At 42.4% G+C, this 21,211-nt stretch overlaps 1 long non-coding RNA gene across 1 annotated transcript; it reads left to right on the forward strand.

Moving 5' to 3' along the window:
- Window positions 1-18,712: 18,712 nt before the first annotated feature.
- Window positions 18,713-20,961, forward strand: LOC134164849 (uncharacterized). Its single transcript, XR_009965289.1, has 4 exons — window positions 18,713-19,087; window positions 19,348-19,544; window positions 20,124-20,268; window positions 20,367-20,961. It is a non-coding gene; the product is annotated as an uncharacterized LOC134164849 (long non-coding RNA).
- The last annotated feature ends 250 nt before the right edge of the window (window positions 20,962-21,211 follow it).

The following is a 21,211-nucleotide window of genomic DNA, read 5'->3' on the forward strand; positions in this document are numbered from 1 at the left end:
AGCACATCCTGGCATGTAATTTTGCCTCATTTATTATTGTCTCGCGTTGGCTTAATGCTTATAGTGCATTTCTAAGGTACTTAAGAGAGGGTTGTGGTTTTTCAAGGAAACATAACTCACGGGGGACAGGGGAGGGAGAATCCTGAAAGGTTTTGGCACAGATTAAGTCAAATTTTACTGAACATGAAAAATATAACCCATGCAGGCTTTAACATGAGCCCTGCATGGCCAGAAGGCTGCGGGGAAGGGAACATGCCCAGCAGGCAGGATTACCACTCAGGAGACCTGGGCTCTGCTTTTCCTGCCAACCTGCCTTCTCAGGGGCTGTTTGTACATCCTGTGCCTCCCAGTTTGGGTGCAAACCACCACAGTTTGTATGAGGCAGATGTTACCCAACACTTGTAGTTGTCTAATCTCAGATTCCTTCTCTGGATACAGAAGCTGGATGAAACCCAGTGATGCCACCACAAAGGTAGATCAGAAGCTTGGTTTGGGAGGTTTTCCTCCACTTTAACTTTGGTGTTAGGTAGCTTCAGGTCCATAACTTATAGATAGGATGGGAAATACATATTAGCAGGGAAATCATTTGCAGTGCTAATTTTAGCCAAGACCAGCAGAACCTGATGGCAGTTTCGAGTCAAGCTGCTACGAACAAGTTCACTCGATTTTACTTCAGGTGCTTCAGAGGAAATCCAAGTTCTGAGTAAAGCCCCTCCAGGGACAGAGGAAATAAGAGAGAAAAAACTTAATTTCTTTGTACACCGAGCACGTAAAGTGAAAGGTGGCAACCACTGCAACTTGTCCTGCTGCCCTTTCAAGGAGTGCAAGTTGTGGCTGATTCACAATACAGCCATGTGCTTGCTAATACAGTGAGGAACTTACTAACCCCACCCCTGCTCTTGTGCCCCAGCCAACAGACCTGGCCCTTTGCTCACACCAAATAGCTCCTCATGGGCTCCAAGCACCACCGGCGAAGTCCTGGTGCTCCTGGGACTGGGGCTCTTGCTCCTGTGTGTCCCTGGTAGTAGCAGCACTGATCACCTCCAGCATGTGCCTGTTCCATCTCCTTTAGCCAAATTCACCCAGTGAACTGGACTGTGTTTTAATGTCCCCATATCAGTATACTCACACAGCAGAATTCCTTCCCTGTGAACCTTTCACACACAGGTGGAGCATGATACCTTTCTCCAAACAGGGGTGTATGACTTTTGGTATCAACAAATGACAACCAGCACACCCAGTGTTGACACACAGAGTGAAAACCTGCCTGAGAACCGGCCAAAACAAACTGGTCACGCGTTCCTCAGGTAGTCAGGATGGGCGCCCTGCAGCGACCACTAGCCAGCACATAATGGGAGGTGTGGGAACCCCAAACTGCTATGTGAGGCACTGTGCATAGCCACCAGCAGTCAGTTTGTGGGATCTTTATGGGACAGAGGTGGCTCCTTGTGACCCATTTCACTATTCTCAATACCAAATTAATTTTGTAGATGACTAGTGGTTATACTAGTGGCTTTGGCAGTGCTGGGGAACGGTTGGGCTTGATGATCCTTTAAGGTCTTTTCCATCCCAGCTGATTCTATGGTTCTATGATGGTCTTGCTGCCCTTCATTGTGCAGTATAGAGTTATGAGCTCTCTCAGTTCAAACTTTAAAGAAGTGGATTATTCTAGTGATTTTTGTTCTCACTTTTCCTTGAAAAAGTTAACAGAAACAATGACCACACTGATTTGTTTTGGGAGTTCTCTCACAGGCCTACACTTCCACTTGCAGCTTGATTGTGTAACACCAATGGTTCAAAGAACTGGGGCTTTAGTGACAGAACAGAGGTTCAATCTGTGCCTGCTACCTTGACAGCAAAAGATGTTGAAGACTTTGAATTGCCTTCAGTGTGTCTAAAATCCTTTGTTTTGTTTTGGCAGAGTTCTGGAGCAACACTTCAGAGAACAGCTCCCCAGGCAGGTGAGGCTGCTCCCACTGCCCAAAGGACCAAAATAGGGTTGGTTTGGTTGTACAGTGCTAAAATGAAACCACATACATTGTATGGGTCCATCGTGTATACATTTGCTCAGGGTTTTACTACTGTGCAATGAAAACACCCAAGTAGTGTCCCTGACAGTAGGCTGGTGGCTGGAAAGACACACCAACTACCCAGGTAAGAACAGAACCAGTGAACACTGTGTCCAGTAAAGGACCTAAAAATCCAAGTAGGGGAACTGGAAGCATATATTCACCATGGTTTAGGCTTAGGCAGTAGAGAAAATAAAGAGTTTATTTGGTTACTTGTCTGGTGGTAGGTAACAGTTTTCAAAATACTCAGTTGGAATTGAGTTTTGGTTACACTCTTAAAGATGCATACTAAAAGAAGCTACCTATTAAGTTCATATCAGGTATCAGATACAATGCTTTGAGAGATATGGATGCAACTGTCACATGAATTTAGGCTTCAAGTCCGTATCAATGAGTGTTTGTTTTTTTTTTTAAACAAAGCTTTGCTGACCAAAAAATCACCTCTGAAAAAACAGCATTTGTGCATTATATTCTCAGGAGACTAAAAATAGACCTCTGTTTGTTTTTCTTTACGAAGTGGTTAAGTGTAACACTCCCTTACCAGCCCTAACAAAGAATTTACATAAAAGATGGTGACGCAAAACCTTATCTCATTAGCGTATCTCATTAGGTCATTGATGGGGTGAAGAAATGGAATCATTTTTAAAGCCTTTTTCCCATCTTTCCTGACCATGAAGCACTTCCAGAAAAGTTCTAGGGACGTATGGGCACACCGACATGTGAACTACATATCAATAGTGCTAATCTGTTTTCTTGAACCTACAGTAAAATCTCAATTGTTAATCATCCATAAGAGAGAAACTTCCACATGTGCTGTCATTTCATAATACTTCATAATATGCTGTCTAAAGGGCACAGTATTTTTCCAGGTATACTGAGCTTCACATCTTTAAACACTTTGCTGACCAGAGCCTGTGGAGACTCAAAACTTCCTGTTCTATTTAACCCTGGGGTTTTTCTAACTCTGATTTTATTGTAGGAAAAGCAGTTGTCACGGCTTATCTGTCCAACAGGGAACATGTTTGGTGCTGGAAAGTTAAAGTCTGGTACTTGTGCTGCAGCTACTGATGGCACAGTTACAGCCTGGAATGGTCAAGTTGTGAGAACATGAGCTCACATATTTTTTCTCTTGCCTTAAAAGTGACATTTAAGGGCTAAACCGATCCTGCAAATCTACTTAGGCCTTCAATATTTAGGCCTTCTACTTTGTTTCTTACAGAATCCTACTCCACTTAGGAAACAACTATCATGATCTGAGAACGTTGGCTTTCAGCAGATAGTACTTCACACACTAAACTCTTTCCAATTTGGATATAGTGACCTCTGACAGAAACACAGATGGCATTGGATCATTGTAGAAGAGCATGGGAGGTACCAGGCATTCAGCTTTTCTAATGTCTTCATGCAATTAAATACTCTATCTTACACAGAAATCTCTTGATATTTGGGTTGCTTTTCACTATTATTTTCAGGGCCTGGTTTAAAACACCGTATTAAAACCCAAGTGCATCAAAGATGTACAAATATTTCATTGGTTCTTGATTTGTCTCAAAGACAGGAAGGAACAAAGAAAAGTGCCAGTTTGTATGATAATTCACATTTTCTCCTTTTGAAGGCTCTTGAGAGGTCTAGTAGTCATCTAGTCACACAGTCTGTACTGAATCCAAAAGCAGCATTTGAGTATTTTCTGTTGCTGATCTTGACAGAGGAAACCCTGGATTGGAGAGGGGTTACACGATGTGATCCACCCACTACTGCTGTCTAGAGTGAAGCACTGTGTTCAGTATCAGTTACAAATGAGCACTTCATGCACAAATTTTATCTTTGGAAATTGGCTTCTGAGCACTGAAAAGCACAGCAGTCACCCTACAGCTAACGAACCCAACTGAAGAGCATCTTCAATTTGGTTACTGTCATAGGCTGCACATAAAGGCAGTCTTAAAACACCTGGGACACCCATCTTTGAGTCAACAGTGAACTGAATTGGCAGAGCAGGTAGAAAGCTTTGTGTACAGCTGTGCTACATGTGGCTCCAGAATGGGGCTCTACATTTCACAGGACCTCAGTGCTGCTCCAAAACAAAAGGAAATGGAGTAGAGGGGGATCAGGAGGGAATTTGAGTTTTGATATTGCAAGAGAAGTTGACACGAAAACTCCTCTGTTGCCCCTACTTGAAATACAACAGCCTGTGGGCACTGAATGAGATCTGTGTGACCAGCAATACAGCGGATATATATATGTAAGGTAATCTTTGGCTGGGACTTCTTGGCCCCTGTTCAGAAATCCTGGAACACAATGGAGTGACCTGAGTCATGGCAGTGGGGACCCAGCTCCAATTGGGTTTGAAATGCGAAACAGAACACAGGTATTTTATTCAGAGTAAACTCAGGAAACAACAAACCTCTCCTAGCTGGGAGTAGATCTTAAAAAACCCAACACAAATTACTAATGTTTATTGGTCTCTTATATAATATTCCCTCAATATGTTGATTCCCATATTAAGGAGTTAGCTGTTTGTCTTGTTTCAATCACTTGTGTAGGAAATGTACTTGGGCTCAAAGTGAAATCCTGCCCTGAGATGAAGGGAAGGATTTCCATTGACTTCAGCTGAAACAGGGTTTGAACATGCCTGTTCCTGTCAGAGGACAGCTTCCCAGAGCTGCTTGTTGCAATTCATCCATTTATAAAACTCTACTGTGGAAATACTTTATACTTCATGGCAAAAAGCTGACACTTTTTAACAGCATACTGACAACAATCACGTTTCCTGTGTTTGCATCTTTCAGTCACATACTCTTGTTATTTCACACTTTATTTATTCCTTAGTTATTCTCATGCCTGAGGCGCCAAGTGTTTTACTTGCCTTTTGGGTCTTTTCCATTGGTCTGATTTGGTTTGACCAACCTCTCTCACCTGCTAAAACACCAGAAATCCCACCTATGACTTGGTGCTATGCTGCTGTATGAGAACCGCATCTCCAGTACTGTACCTACGTACATCAGGAGGCTGCTATTGAGAAGGGAACAGCAGGAACACTGTTCTGTTCACCACCACCACTGAATAGCAAGAGGCTAGAGTGTTGACTTGGCCTGCTGGCATTGGTAGAGCTCACTGCTGCTCTCCTGCACTCCCCACAGCAGCCGCATTTAAAGCAGTAACAGAAAATGTGCTGCATTTGTTCAAAATTGAGGGAAATCTGCTCTGTACTGTCCTTCTAGCTATTGTTTTCTGCAGCTGCACCACCTCTTTCACTACAGAGCACACAATAAGGCAACTGGGGCAGCGTATGCCAGCCGATGAAGAAACGACCAGGATGGTGTTACTTCAGGCCCTGAAACCAGCTTCAGTCTTACTTCCCTGTAAAGTATCAAGGGAAGTCTCTGACTCTGCTTGTTTTGGCATTAAATACGATTGAGTTCTATGTACCAGGTCCTAGCAGCATCAGTCACAGCTTAATCAGGCAGGATGTTAGTCATGAGTGTTAGCTCTTCGACATCGTACAGATTTTTTTTCTGTAGGAGTGGGGAAGTTCAAACTAAACTACACCTCTCTCTTTTTCTTCCTTACCCCTCTTCATTTTAGATAGCTACTGGGGGAGGAAGCATTTATACACACATATGTGAATCAGGTTTCATGTACAACATCATTTTGGGATACTGGGACTGATTTACTACTCCTTAATACTTTCACTTAGCAATTTATGTGTACTTGTTGGGAGGACTGAGACCACAGATAAATCCAAAGGTAATTAAAGAGTACATAATATACAAGGAAACATACAGGGAGAAATAAGCTCCCTCACAGAACTGGTACTTGCAATTGCATTATTTGATCCTTCTCTCTGGCTTTATACTGTGCGGGGTTTAACTCATCAGCACAACATCATTTATAGAGGAGAGTTTTAACGTCAAAGGAAGTTAAGTGTTTTTTCAGTAATGTTCTCCTATTTTAGAAAGGACCTTTTCAGGCACCAAAAAAGCAGTCCTTAGTAGTATTATATGACTGGTAATAGCTTTATTCTGAAGATCACTTTAATACAACACGCTGAAGTAGAACAGTATCTTCTTTTCTAATGCATGTAAGCTTTGCACTACAGCTTTGCTGTAGTGGTTTTAAGTGTCTGAAACAAGCTAGTATAAAAATCAAATTCCAGTGAGACCATCATGCAACAGATCTGATTTCTAGTTTTGCAACAAAACATACATTGACATCTGGTGCTTCCAGTAGCTCCTGGTGTGACTCATCTCTACAGAACCTTGGCAATAAATATACAGCTAAGCTTGCCAAGTGAACACTGCTTTCTAGACTAAAACCAACTTCCTCCTCTGCTAGACCCCTTAAAGCTTAGCAGAGGTCTGAAGGCCCCACCATGCACTGATGCCTCTAGAACTGAGGGACTTCAACTGTCTTTTGGGAATATCAGCCAAAGCCACTAATATGCATCTGAACTTGTCTGTTTTAAGCAGATTATCTGAGACTCTCCCACCTCTCAGATGCATCCCTCCCTCCCCTTGCATGTATCAGGTATTTAACAGTTTGCTTGGTGAAGCCAAAAGATGAACTGTATGTACACATCTATTACTAAGTCCAGCCTGCTGGTTAGCAAGAGAGCAAGAAGAGCTTTTTGGCCTAAGTATGACATGGCATTTCAAAGGACCACAGGATTGGATCTAACAATCAAGGATTCTAAATATACCATGAAAATTTTATGTGTGTGTTGCTAACATCTCTCTACACACATTCAATTGATAGCTGAAGGTTAGTTTCCTTGCATCTGCTCTCACAGGTTGGAAGGCGGCTGAATACAGAAGCACAAAGGAAAAGTTTAAGCATGTTAAGCATGTGAATCTGCTACCCAGCCTGGGAAAGCTCAGCAGAAAACACCCTTTTGGGCGGTGGCAGCAGCTCTCTAGGATCTATTACAATATCACCAATTCTCTGCCACAATCCCACTGGTCAACACAAGGCAGCAGAGGGGAGAATTTCTAATGCAGAAAGGTCATACACTGAACATGGCACCAAGTGCCCAGCATCCCCTTCAGAAGCACAAGAGAATTTATTGGTAATGTTTCCTCTTAGGGAATAAGCTCCACAGGTCTCAGGTTTCCCACTACCAGGAAGATTTCAGAGCACACCTTCCTGCGTGGAAGAGCACAGAACAGAAACAATCCTCCTGGGATGTGGAGCTGCACTGACACTGTATTCTATTTTTGGAGCTCTACTGGAACATTTCCAAGACCACCAGGAGACAATCACTTCAATATGGGTGGTAAACATGTCTCTACTGTTACTGCAAACTTTTCTGCACTGTCTGCTGTGCATTCTTTAAGCACTGTTTCTTTATTGGAAGGATTCTTGTTGTGGTGTCAACCTCATCCTTGGACCCCTCTCTGAATACCCACATGGAAAAAAGCAAACAAATCCTGTGCTTTGTTGAGCAGAAACCATTTACTAGGTGGAGCCCACAGACAAATCAAGGTAAGAAATAATCTAATGAGATGGGGCTGCTGAACCACAGCATAATTCCTTTCCAGTTTGAGCCTTATCACTTCATCAAGCTGCTTCCAATTACAAGGAAAAAAATGCCTGTACACCTTATAGGTAAGACAGAATCAGCAGCAGAAAGCTGGGGGTCAAGGTTAACATTCTTAACCTTAAGGCCACTTCAGTATTGCACAAGAGGGGCTGGATTTCATGTGGCAGAATCAGTTATCACAGTAGCTCTCTGCAGTACTTGCTTATCACACTACACTAAGATATAGAGACATTCATCCCAAAATTCACATCCTCTTGCCTAAGAAACACTTCGGCCTCTGCAAGAGGGGCTGGTTTTTAACACTTATAACTTAAAAAAAAACCCTGTGATAATAATGTTGAGCTGTACATAATTTCAGTCAGACACTATGAAATTAAAAGCTTCATCTACTTGTTTTCTGAAGTTAAAGAAACCCAGCAGCACTCAGAGCCAGTATCAAGTGTTATAATAACAGAATGGCAAAAGTAAGTACATTAAGCCTAAACTTGCATATTACTCCAAAAGTAAAATAAAACAGCCACTCATTGTCATCTAGGACTCAAGATCTATTTAATTCTCTCACATACGGGGCCTTACAAATGCATCAATGACAATGGGAGTATCACAGCTGGAGTGGGTAGCAGGTAATTCTTGTGTCTTTCATAAGCATACTCCTTGTACTTAAAATGTGAAGCATATTAAAGCTTCTAAGGCACTTTGTACTGCTAGAATCAAATTTATTGGTATGTTTCCCTGCCCAAATCTGCTGATACCCTACCAGCTGTATTTATGCAAAAAGCCAAGGTGCAGTTAAGACTAACACAGCTCCCCTTTAGACTCCAGGTTTTTGTGCAGCAATTTAAATTTCCACTCAGAAATCAGCCCTAGAGCAAGCGGGCTTCCTGCACATTCATCAGCAATGTGGATTCCTGCCTCACAGTGAAAGCTTGTACCAAAGCTCTTCTTAACAAAAGTCACAGAATAATTTTCAGTTAACACTGAATAACTGATTATCACTAATTCTAGTTAAAAGCTCATTTTTTTTAACATGGTCTTGACTTTATTTCCATAACATAGGCTCTGATTTCCTGTAAAATTCACATTTTTTTTTAGAGAAAGTAAAGGCCATTCACCATAAGACTGCACAGAATACGGTATTTTATTAACTAAACCAAATACATACAATTAAATTCATACAGGATGTTCAATATAAGCACATTTAGTATGTTTATAACCTACAATTCTGTCTCATTGTCAAGTTTAAATAGAGGCCAGTGTAGGCATAATGTCAGCTCTATACAAGACGCTCAGCAGTTAAAGTCTCTGCATCCCATAGCAGAGGGTTATCTAGCTGAAGCCCTACCAGAAGTATTGCTGTAGTGATGGACTACTTTTTAACATCTAATTAATTCCTTGAGACAAGCCACGTAATTGTTCATTTTGATTGAAAACTTCCCTTCTGTGAGGCTGCAAATAATCCATGATGAAGAGCTTTTTTATTAGGAGTGCCTGTACCTGCTGAAAAACAACCAGTTTCAGGCAAGCTGTAAGCTGATCCTGCTGGGAAAGGAAAACTTCCATTTTACCACTTGAAACGCACAAAGCTAAAGGAAATTTATATTTCAGCTACCTGCTTAAGAACACAATATTTGTACCTTAATGTTCAGTTTAGAAGTCCATACCACCTCCATCCTAACTGCAGGGAACTCTTATCTTATTCTTGAAGGAGCTGACTTCCAAACACAGCCTCTTACATATCACAACCTATGGATATCACAATCCAATGTCTCCAAAATGGCAAGAGCACCCCCAAAAGCAGCATTTTCCCAGCAGCTGGAAATACTGAATTCCAGCTAGCAGCATTACACTTGAGTTTGGTACCAAGTTTGCTGATATAGTGGTTTCATATGCTTAGAAATAGCTTGTCATTTCTCTTTACGTACCAAAGCTACAGAGGTTAGCGTGGAGCCAGAACAGTCCTGGTGTTATAATAAAGCCCTAAGAAAGGCAGCAGGTTGTATAGTTACCTCCTTGTGAGCAAAATCCCTGCCCTAAAACTATGCAACCTACTACCTCTTCCTAGGAGCCCAATGCTTCATTTTTGCAGTTCTTCTCCCTTAGCAGCTGCTCTGTGAAGTCACTTTAGCTTACCAGCTGCTTCTGGTCTTCGTCCTTCTAGGCCTTGGCACAAGTTGCAAGTCTACAGTGTTGCTTGGTAAGTAGTTAACCTGTTTTAACACTCCAGGCTTAAATACTCACAAACGGCTCCATTTTCACTGTGACCAGAATGCTAAACTTTCAATCCCAAAAGGCATTTTCATGCTTTGTTACTATAGCAAGATGCTTGCTGGTCACACTAGTAAGGAAGCACTTAGACTGGTTACACCTAGGATGTCAGGAGGAAGAAGAATGCAGTAAGTTTTAAAATGTCTTTTTATAACAACATTAATCACCTCAGAGAAAAATTACAGATCTTGGATGCTCAAACTTCATAGTTTTACACTCCCCCCAAAAGGTGAGGGGTGCATTTTAGCCATTCAGCACTTTAATTTTGTATTACATTGTCTCACATGCTAGAAGAGCTAGAGAAAAGTAAGCAGACTTGTTAATTACAAGTTTCCCCTCCAACTTCTACTAAGCAGGTGGAGTCAAAGAATTCTAATGCATTGTAGAAGCTGGGGTCTCAAAGCAGTTTACGTCACAATGTACAAGTCTGAGCTACTTGTATTTTCACATTCAAACCAAAATTGTGTTAAAATGATTTCCACCCTATACCTAGGAACATGTGTGTGTTCAGTATCCAGCCAGCACTGTGCCACTCACCTTGGAAGATGTATTAGTCCAATACATCATTTGGGGATTACACCATTCACACCGATCGTTAATCCTGAAAACTCTGTCACTGATTAATCTGATGCTTTACAACCCTAAATTTATCTTACAGATAAATTTTTACTCAATGCAGACATGAATGACTGCAAAGGACCGCAGTTTGTTTTACTCCTCAGGGAAGGCAATAGATTGTATAGTTATCTCCTGAACAGGGTAAAATAACTACCCTACAACTATACAATCTACTACCTCACTCTGACAGAGAAGCATAAACTTCAGCAAAGACCTTAAGTAGCTAACCACAGTTACATTCTAAAGGATATTTGACATTTCACTTAGCAACGTTAAAACAACACAACAACCAGATCATCATAAATTTGTATTTGATTACCCCATCGTATTCATATAGGAATCAATCTAGTCTTTCATTTTTTTTTACTTGTTAGAAGAGAAAAACTAATGCAGAATGAGAACAGATTTTCTAAGAATTAAGAAAGTCTAAAGACAATTGCTCACAGGTACTATAGAAATATATTCTCCTATAATAAGCATTACAAGTACAAAAGTTCAGTAGAATCTGACATTAAGTTTAAAATTGAGAAGTTTCCATTGCTGATTTTCTGCTGCTTTAGGAAAGACAGTAGATTGTATAGTTATCTCCCAGTTGCGGGTATGACCCTAAAACTATACAACCTACTACCTCATCCCACAGTGCAGGCATCTTCACAGTGGACGTAGAAAGAGTGTTGCTCTAATAAAGACAAGATAAGCTACCTGCAGACAGCACTTACAGAACAACTACAAAAAAAGCATTCATGCAATGAAGTTATTTTAAAGATGTTTCCTTAATTACAGAATTTTACCAAAGGCTTGGTCTTACTATATTTCACCTTTAGCAGGTTAGCAGTTAGCAGGTTGTAGCAGTCACAGAAACTAGTCATTAAACTTCTGTTAAAAAACTATTCCTGTTCCACAGCTGTAACCTCTCATCTGAAATTAGAAGAAAAGTCTATCAGACATCATGTGCAGACACAAACTTCTTCCTCTCTAGAACTTTCAAATAGGACTACAGCTATGCAGCCGATTTCCCTGGATCAGTATAAGGCCCTAATATTTGTAATTCTTATCAAGTAAGTATTACATACAGTTACTTTTCCCAGCTATTTCAACAGTAAATAGCTCAAAGAAAATAATGTACTCTCAAAAGTAGTATTTTGTGCTGCTTCTGTCTTCAATCATATACAGTCCTATGGACAGGGATTCTTTTATTATAAACAAAACTTACAAAGATCACAGCCTATACCCTGACATTTAACTGTTAAAGTGCCTTACCAAAAGGCCACTTCAATTTTACAGTTTTCAGATCAGAAACAAGTGGGTTTCTCTAACTGCTCATGATGTAACCTTAAAGCCAATTTCTACATTACTGACACAGCTCAAAATGATCCTGAAGTAAAAACCGTCTTAGAATACTGAAATCAAAATACTTGCCAGAGAGATGTGTGACTTACAATCCCCTTCTTTGCAAGGACATCCTAAGAATAGAGCTGAAGAGGAAAAACAATTGTTTTGTTAGTGTAATTTATAAGACAGTTGAACATGTTTACAGAAAAGCAGTTATGAAATACATGTTTTACTAGTACTTCATCCCAATTCTAAACAGAGGTTTTAAAACCACTCTTCAAACAAAGCCCTGATACAAGAGCACCCTAATGCATGATCATGTCCTTGCCAAAAACCACAACGCGTGACCCAGTGCATTAATATACAAAGCGATGACGTTATTCCTTGAACAGAGAAAAAATTAAAAGTATTTTCCAACCCCCTCAACACTTTACTCCAGAATCCTTTATACAAATATTGATGACAAGTTGTGGTGAATCACTCTTAAAATCTTGCTTGTAACTGGTACAAATCCCATTATTTGCTTTTACTAACTTACATGCCTACCAGAACATATATTTTAGCACGCACTCATGGACACAAGCAGTTGATCCTAATGCCCAAAACAGGAATAAATCAGAAAAGCAGCACTGGGACAAAGTCAAACCATTAAGAAATACTGGCTCAGGCAGAAGTCCCGCTGGGCAAGCACATATTCAGTTGGGAAGCTAACCCTTCCAGGTCCCTGTGTCCAAACCTTCACCAGCTGAGCAGAATTCCTGTAAAACACATGCTTCTCAATGAGGGAGACAGCCAGCAGAGGCCTGTCCAGTGAGCCCAGCTGCAGAGAGCCAGCTCAGCATCTGCAGTTTGTTACTTAGCTATTCCAGGTGAGTTTCAGAAAGAACTTTAAGATGATGCTGAGGATTCTGTGATGTACTAAAAACCTCTAAGCAGTATGAAAAACTGAATAGGTGTTACCACACAAAAACCTTATGTCAAAAAAGGCAAAATGTATAAAAAAAAATGTAAGACAACACTTCTGAACTTCTGTTTTTAAAATGAACTCTGAAAGAGACAAGGAATGTAGTATACATAGAAACCATCTGCTGCATTTCATCACATTTAGACAAAAGTTAGTTATAAACCTAACCGACTTGAGGTGTAGCAAAAAGTTTTTGAGTTCTATTGACAGTAGGCCTTTCCAATCTAAAGTTCCAATTTAAAAAAATCTAACTCATTTTCTACTGATACCACTAGATTTTCCTGCTCAGTACTTGCAGCTCCTCAACCCATAAGACTCTTGTCTCCTTTCAAGAGCCCTTCATCTAATACGGGTCTGGATGGGCTGTTACTTAAGGTAAAACATGTCCTTACTTCCAACTGTTACCCTGTGGTTATGGTAAGTGCACACAGGACAGTCATGAAAACCTCATTCTGTAACAAATATGCCTTATGAAAGATCACCAGGTCATTCATTCTTCTAACAACTGCAGAAACGGAATTTGATGTTATGTCACTCAGGTGCCATTTTTATTTGCTTTAATACTAGAAAGAAATAAAAGAATTAAAATTCTAGTCAAAATCCTCTTTTGAAAGAAGTTCTAGTTACCTTCTGCTTTTCTGTTTTCACTGTATATTTACACGAAGTCTAGCTAATTTGTGTTCTGCTTTATATTAATCCTGCAGTTTTGTGAGTTTCTAACTTGTGGGTTATTTTTAATAGTGTTTAAAACTCCTATCACCTAAGTTGCAATGTCCTTTCACAGAATGAGATCTGCCAGGTCTCCTTGGGAGGCCTGCTGCATGCTGCTTCCCTGATACCACGCATTAAGGTTTTCTGGCACACAAAAGCAGAGAAGCTGGATGTACAGCATGCTCCTGGCACAGCCTCTACCGATGTGGTATGTTCTCAGCTTCAAGTGAATCTGCTATTGCATACACCCCTGCTACTGAAGTCACCATGCAGAAGATACCATGTCTTAGTACAGCACAAAAGTTCCTGGGTTATCCACGTTCATATTTTCTCCTTCGGCAATAAACACCTAGACTATGATGAAACTTTAAGCTTTTAAGAAATACAAGTTTAACTTGTTTTCCATGGTAAAAGCCGAGTTCAAAGTTCTATTTCTCCAGTCCCCACGTGTTTCAAACCCCCAGAGAAGTGAAAGCTAAGGACACTGCAGTTGTGGAACTGTGTAACTTTCACAGAGCACTGGCAACGAGGCACGTATCCTCTGCCAAACCTCTCCGCTGAAGCTGTCCAGCGTAGGCCAGGGCTGAGACACAGCCTGCACACAGCTTCCACCACACGATGGAGCTCCAGGCCGCGAGTCAGCACTAACTCCAGTGACTTCATGCAGACTTACAAACTCGAGCTTTTTGTTAGGCTTTGATGGGGAAAAGGAAGCAGCATGACTGATGTGAACTTGATCATCCTTAACGTTGCTTCTCGTCACCAGTTACCCCTGCACCATCTGTCACATACTACATGCACACCTCATCACCTCTTTCCAAATTACTGTCACAAAAGTTTCAGTGTGAATTAAAATGTTCTCCTCTTCTATATTTAGTTTTTGTACCTTCCTTTGTATTAATAAAGTGCTTATCTGACTAGAACTTTGCTCCTAATTTGTGTTGAAGAGAAGTGACAGCAGCAGAATCTAAATATGCTCTATCACTCTGAAGTATGCTTTCCATGCTTTTCATGAGCTACCTGCCTGAAATGATCCTAAACTGCATAGGAGAAAAAGGCTCAAGAATGTACATGTTCTTGTTTAGTAGCACACAATGGAACATAAGCACTTTTAAGCTATTCTCCAACCTGCGAAATCGAAAAAAAAAAAACAAAACCTCAATAGTTACAATTTTTATTTGCTATCTGCTGAAGGAACAAAATGTGTGTGTGCGGAAATAACAGAAGTCCTGTTTCTTCTCAGTGTGATCCTAAAAGACTAATATTTTATTCTCCCAGTTATTATGTCCACTTTGCAGCATGTAAGAAACCTCCTGAAGCTGAAAGCGTGCTTGTAAAAGAATGTTCCTACACAAACTGTGCTTTACTGACACCTCCTACATGCAGTGTGGAGACAAGCATGTACGTTAACTTGAGGTATAAAGTGCTGTAGTACATCCTTCTGTGAAAGCATTATCTGGCAATTGTAAATTTGTGAAGAGTTTGTTATCTGAAAAGACTCTTGCTCTAGTGCTTCGGTTCAGCTGTAGAAATTCAGTGGGTAATATTAAACAAAAGTCAAAGCTGTAAATTAAAAACGTGTGTGAAGATTAAGACTAAAGAAATCAGTTTACTGATTATCAGACTAAACAAATCAATTTCTTGGTTTGGGGTTGGTTTCTTTTTTACTTTGTGCAAAGCAAATTCACCTGCACTGAATACAGGCACTGACCAAGAAAGCAAAAATCCTTTCAGCAGAATGTAACACTTTCCAGGTGAAGTCCAGGCACCTTTTCATGTCCCAAACCTTAAATTTCAATACCTCTACTCAGCCACGCTAGTCCATTTAGCAACAGTACACTTGGAGTAAGTGTGAATCACACCAGAACACTGTTATGAAGTGGCAAATTTTACAAAGAGAAGAAAAGGAACACAAGCAGCTTCAACACTCAACGCTATATGAATGTGCTTCACCTTGAAGCACAAGCAGCACCAAGGTCCACACACCTGAGAGGGATGCAAGTCAACTATGGTGAGTCCACTATTTCTTGGCATTTTTCACACAACACTGTAAGATTAATACAACTGATTGTCACCAATAACGTATTTATCTGGTGCCTCAATGAGAAATAGGAATTTTTAATTATTTTTTAAAGAAAAATCTATATCCCATCTACAATTAACTGCTTTAACACAAAGTATTCTGGTTTTATGTAATTGTAAGATTAAATACTACTGGCTCACAACATTTTTAATTAGTATATTTCATTTTGGCTTATTTTTTAATCATGCAGTTACAGACAGAATTTAAGTATCCAGAAACAGTGGCTTGAAAGAAAACAGAAGTTATTACTGCCCACTCATGAACTGAATGAAGCACATCTCCTGTGGAGATCTCCAATATTAACAAAGAACCAAAGTAATACAAATCCTACTGTCTTCTCACACACACACTCAAGTTTACAATATTGGTATTAAACTATCTGTGTAAGTGCTGCATGCATTACAGTACTGTAAAAGGCTGGCAAAAACCTCAGTGAAAGGAGTAACGTAGTAAGGATTAATGCTGTAAAAACTTTGTAAAGGAGTAACGTTGTAGTAGTGTACTACATCAAAATGTTGTGTATTCAAAAAGGATTTGTGGGAATCTGACATCTGTCAGTGCACTTCCAGAAGATATATATGAGCACATTTCAGTTTAGCTACAGCTTCAGATGATACAAAGGCCTCAACACACTTCTGAAGAGGAAACCATAATTTGGTTATTTATTCCTGCTTCAAACAGGAATGCATACTTACTTCTAAGTATAAAACTCTGTATTTAATCACTAGATTTGTATCTTTTAGATCATGCCACTAGTAAGAGCGCTAGCTTCTCCAGCATAAAGTTTGCATGTTAATAATTACACAAATTGAACAAATAATGAAGTTGGTGCACGAGAACATTTTCAAGTATGTTGTTACATTATTAATTCCCAACATAAGATCTAATGCAATTTACAAGGCCTGGGAGCCTTTCACTATTTTGCAAATGAACTGATGTTTTCCACTACTGACAACAGAGGAAAATACAGAAGGCATTTATCAAAGGAAAAGTGAAATAAGGAACCAGCTTCTTAGTAGCAGAGAAAGAAAACAAGTGATTCCATGTTCTATCTAAGCTTCCTTTTGGCAACTCTCCAGTCTTACCATACAACTATGTGCATGACCTATATGGATTGAAGTTGCACTTCAGATATACAGAGTATAACTTGGTGAAACAGTGAAAAAAATGACAACAATTTTAAATTAAAAATACCACGATAAACTGCTATCTAGTAAGCCCATCTTCATGCAGCCAACTATTATATACAAAATAATACTACTACATCTGATACCACATGTTAACTATACCGGAATGAACAAGTCTTGAAACAAGTCTGAACAACCACTGTAAATAACTCCTTGGGTGAGTTCAGGCTGTTTAACAGCTGAGTGTTGCTGTGAACAGAACATAACAAATTTGACGAGGAGCCACCACAATACATGTGTGTTTTGGTGAAGTCCCCTGGCAGCCGTGTTGGCTTACCTGCTCCGAGAATTAAGAAAGGATGCCCTGTTTCTTTAATATTAAAGAAATACTGGTTTTGAAGGGACAGATTCATTTTCTGCAAAATTCTGCCACAGATTAAATATGACCCATTGTTCTGATTAAACACCATTCTGCAAGATTTCTATGTACATTTTTAACAATCAATTTTTCCATGCCAGCTGAGACTTGTATCACGGCCAGAAAATGGTCTATGTAAAGCAAGACAAAGATTCACAATGCAGAACAGACAAAACCTTAAGTAAGGATTACCATACCCTTCAACACCAGGTTGAGATTCCACACCTACCAGTCATGAAGACACAATCCGAGCAGTCTCTCCCTCCAGCACTGACTGCATTGTGACAGAATAAAATCACATACACACATTACTGCGCACCAGGGACTGGTCCTACCCTGTGCAAGCAGCAACACTGAGACGCAACAGCGGATAACTGCACTTGGTGCCTCCCTGCGCTGCGCAGAGCGGCACGTTCCGCCGCCGCAGGAGCTGCGTTTCATCCAGTATTTCCTCAACTTCTGCCCCCTCGTTCTGAACGTGAATCTCCCCCACGCGCCCCGCGGGCCCCCCGCAGGGCCCCCCGGCCTCGGCACCTCCAGCGCGGGGCAGGGCGGGCCCGGATCTCACCCCGGCGCCGGTGCTGGGGGTTTGAGGGGGCTCCCCCCTGCGGCCAAGGTCTCCCCTGCCCACACACTTGATAGCGGAAGTGACGTACCCAGGCACTGACGGAATCCGCTGCCTATCCCCGGAGAGCGGCGGAGCCAAGGCACCACTGCGGAGCGCCCGGGGGCGGCACTTCCGGGCCCGCAAGTTAGTCTGGAGCAGACAGAAGGGGGGGGGGGCGGGGGAAAGGCCTCGATGAGGAAAATCACAATAACCGGGGAGCCCGAGGGGGTGGGGGGCAGCAGGAGGCCCCGCCCGGCAGCAGCCGCCACGACCCCGCCTCTCACCGGGCCGGCGGCCCCCGCCCGCGGCCCAGGCCGCTCCCCCCGCCGGGGACAACTCCCCCGCGTGGAGCGTGGACACCAAGTGGAGGGGCCGACCTGAGGAGCGCGCGCGCCAGCCCGCGGCTGGGGGGGGGGGTCGGGCTCAGGCCCATCCGTCTGTTCCACCCGCCCGCCAGCTCCCCGAAGCCCCACACCCAGGCCCCTGCAGGCATTCCCCGCGGAGTGCCCCCGGCTCGCCGCCCGGCCCGCGGGCGATAGTAGCGCCCCACGAGGACCGCGCCCGCGGCCACCGCCCCGTTACCTGCCGCAGGGTGACCCGGAGCAGCGCGGGGACCCGGATGGAGTCGCGACCGCTCCTGCCGCCGCTCGCCGCGCGGCACCACGGGAAGGCGCGACGCGCCCCGCGCCGCACGCCCCATTGGCTGACGGGCACCAAGACCCGCCCACTAGAGGCTCTGGGCGGAGGGGGCAGCCCGTCCGTCATCCGCGGCCTCTGACGCCCATTGGGGTTGGTGCCGTGGGGCACCGCCCCCCACGGGGCTTTAGGCCCTCACTGGGCAGCAGTGGAAAGGTCTCCGCCTCCTCCGCCATTTATCACAGGCGTCGGCGTAGAGGGCCTTGTAATGGCGCCCCTGGCGGCCCTGAGGGGTGCGGCGGCCCTGAGGGGTGCGGGTCCTGCCGCTCAGGGGGTGTTCTTCTGCTGTGCTGCTGGTGCAGCAGCCCTAAGGCCCATGACCTGGTCTCGTTCTCTCCGGAAGGGGCTGCGCGGCCCATCCTGGGTGGCCTCGAGTTGCCAGGCTGGGGTGTGTGTGTCCTGCAGCCTGCGGTCGCTCAGGCGCTGGTCTGTCGTTTAGACAGCCCCTAGTCCTGGCTCTCGTTAGCACCATTACTTAGCCCTAGGGGCTTTGGATCCCCTTTGGGCTGTTGCCGTTGCCCTTGTGGCTGCTCCCATGTCATTTCTCATAAGTAGCTTGCACTGGAAATGAGTGAGAAGATTGGGACTAGTGATAACACATTAACAGAACTTTGCAGCAGTTGCCCAGGCTGTTGTGTGGTGTTGAGTAGTACAACACCAGGTAAATCGCAAACGCCAAGTGTAACCAAACCAGGTTAACCAGTGTGGCTGCTGCAGTGCTTAGGAAGGTACATGTATCCATGTGTATATATATATATATATGTAAATATGGATGTGCAGTTTATCCAGAGCTCTTGTTAGCCTCTGAATTGCAAGAGTGGCTTTCTCCTTGGCACTGACAGCTTTTAATTGTATTTTTTGTAGCCTATTTAAGTAGATGATTGAGCAACACAACTGGAGTTTTAATTGCCTTGCTGATAGCATTCCTTCACAGATGACAATTCTCTTTGATTGGGGAGCAACTGCTGAAGCACTTTCTTCATCATTCCCCGCAATCCTGATGAGCTCCTCAAGTGATGAGTTTGGACTGTTCCTTGCTGGGAAGGAGAAGAGTCTCTGTTCCAGTGGCCACCCTTGGAAGTGATTCTTGTTTTCAAGTTACTGGCCATTGCAGCTGGGTGAAATAATCCTCTAGCTCATTGATGATGCTGTATTGTGAATTGTGTGGTTTGGGCAAAATTTGTACTTTTCTCTTTGCCACTGTGTTTAGGTTTTATCCTGTTCTGTTGCAGAAGGGACATGACATGGAAGTACTATGTTAGTGTGTTGTTACTTGATTGAAATGTCTTTTCTGGTTATATTCCTGATGGACTTTTTTTAATGTTCTGGGGACACACAGGGGCTAGAAGGCACATCAGTCTTTCAGAGGAGGAGGGGTGAGCCTGCAGTTAGTTAGTATGTCTGCAGAATCGGAGACATCAGGACTAATACAAGCTCAGGGAGGGAAATGCTGTTTAAAAATAAACTTCAAACATAGATCTGTTTTCTTTGTCTCTTAATTTTTACAAGATCAGTGGGTGAGAGATACCTTAAAAATGTGTGAACGCACAAAGTATTCCTATCTGTCTTTCTTTGTAAGTAAGCTTTTGTTTTCTTTTGAGACATTTTAGAAATAATGGAACTTTGGTGAGTTCTTAATTTTGTAAAGGTGTAGAGAGTTTGAATGATGATGTTACAATGTGTGTGGTACTTCACAGGTTAAGATTTTTATCACAAATGCAAGAAGGGATCATGGACCCTTGGTTTTGATGATGAGAGCAAGGAGCAGCGATCCAGCACCTGTCTGGATAATGCAGATACTTTGTATGTCAAACTAAATAATGATGCCTCATCAACTAAAAGGTGAACCCAAATGCAATTTTCATCCTCGTGCAGGTAAGCCTTTTTCAAATTTGGCCGGCTGCTAAAATACTTTTTAATCTTTACTTTCAAAAATACAGAAGCTACAGCCTGCGTTAGGGGGAGAACTGTTGTTAGGTGTCCTCGAGGTACAACAAGCGAGAAGCGGTTTGGTCGCTCCTGCACTTCCTCTGTGGGTCACAAGATGGGGTACGAATACTCAGAAAGATGATTGTCCAAGTAACGCATTCAGCAGTGAAACACCATCTTAACACTGTATTTTGCTGAGGCACTGTAATAATTCTTGCTAGCACACAAACAGAATTTACTAGAGGTAGTAGTTATTAAATGTTACTTTCCAGGAGTCATATTCAGAAAGTTTATAAGAGGTATGAGTAAATTCAGATGTGCAATTTCAGTAATTTACAGCTTGTGTTGGCTATAGTGAGGATTCAGTTCCTTACTGCAGCCTCTGCACCTCCAGCAATCACAGCTACCAGATCCATGAGGAGGGATATGGAAGCATTTTTCAAAACTGAAGCATTCTACAGATGACACATTTCTTTTTAAGCAGGAAATAGTGAGTGATGGTGCTCTCCTGGGCCTGTGCTTTGCCAGATGCACACTGATTCATTGGTGGCTGTTGCTCACTATACCCATAAATAGGAAGTGCCCTTGGTTTTGGCTTAGAGAACAATTCCAGAGGCAGCAGACTGTTGTTGAGGTGACAAATTGTTTTATCACTTTTTGCCTAACTTAAGTCTTGTATTTTAATGAGGAATTCCAGTCCTTCTTGTTGTGGATTTCCAGTTGTGGATTAGCAGGCCATTTTCACTAGCAGTGATTATTTCAAAAGCAGATCAAGGGACACTGAAACCATGTGTCTTGAAATGTGATAGCACAGAATCATTTAGGTTGGAAAAGACCCTTAAGATCATCAAGTCCA

The sequence above is a fragment of the Pezoporus occidentalis genome, unplaced genomic scaffold (assembly GCF_034315485.1).
Source record: "Pezoporus occidentalis ecotype Australia unplaced genomic scaffold, CSIRO_AGI_Poc_V1 ctg106, whole genome shotgun sequence".
NCBI classification, from domain to species: Eukaryota; Metazoa; Chordata; class Aves; order Psittaciformes; family Psittacidae; genus Pezoporus; species Pezoporus occidentalis.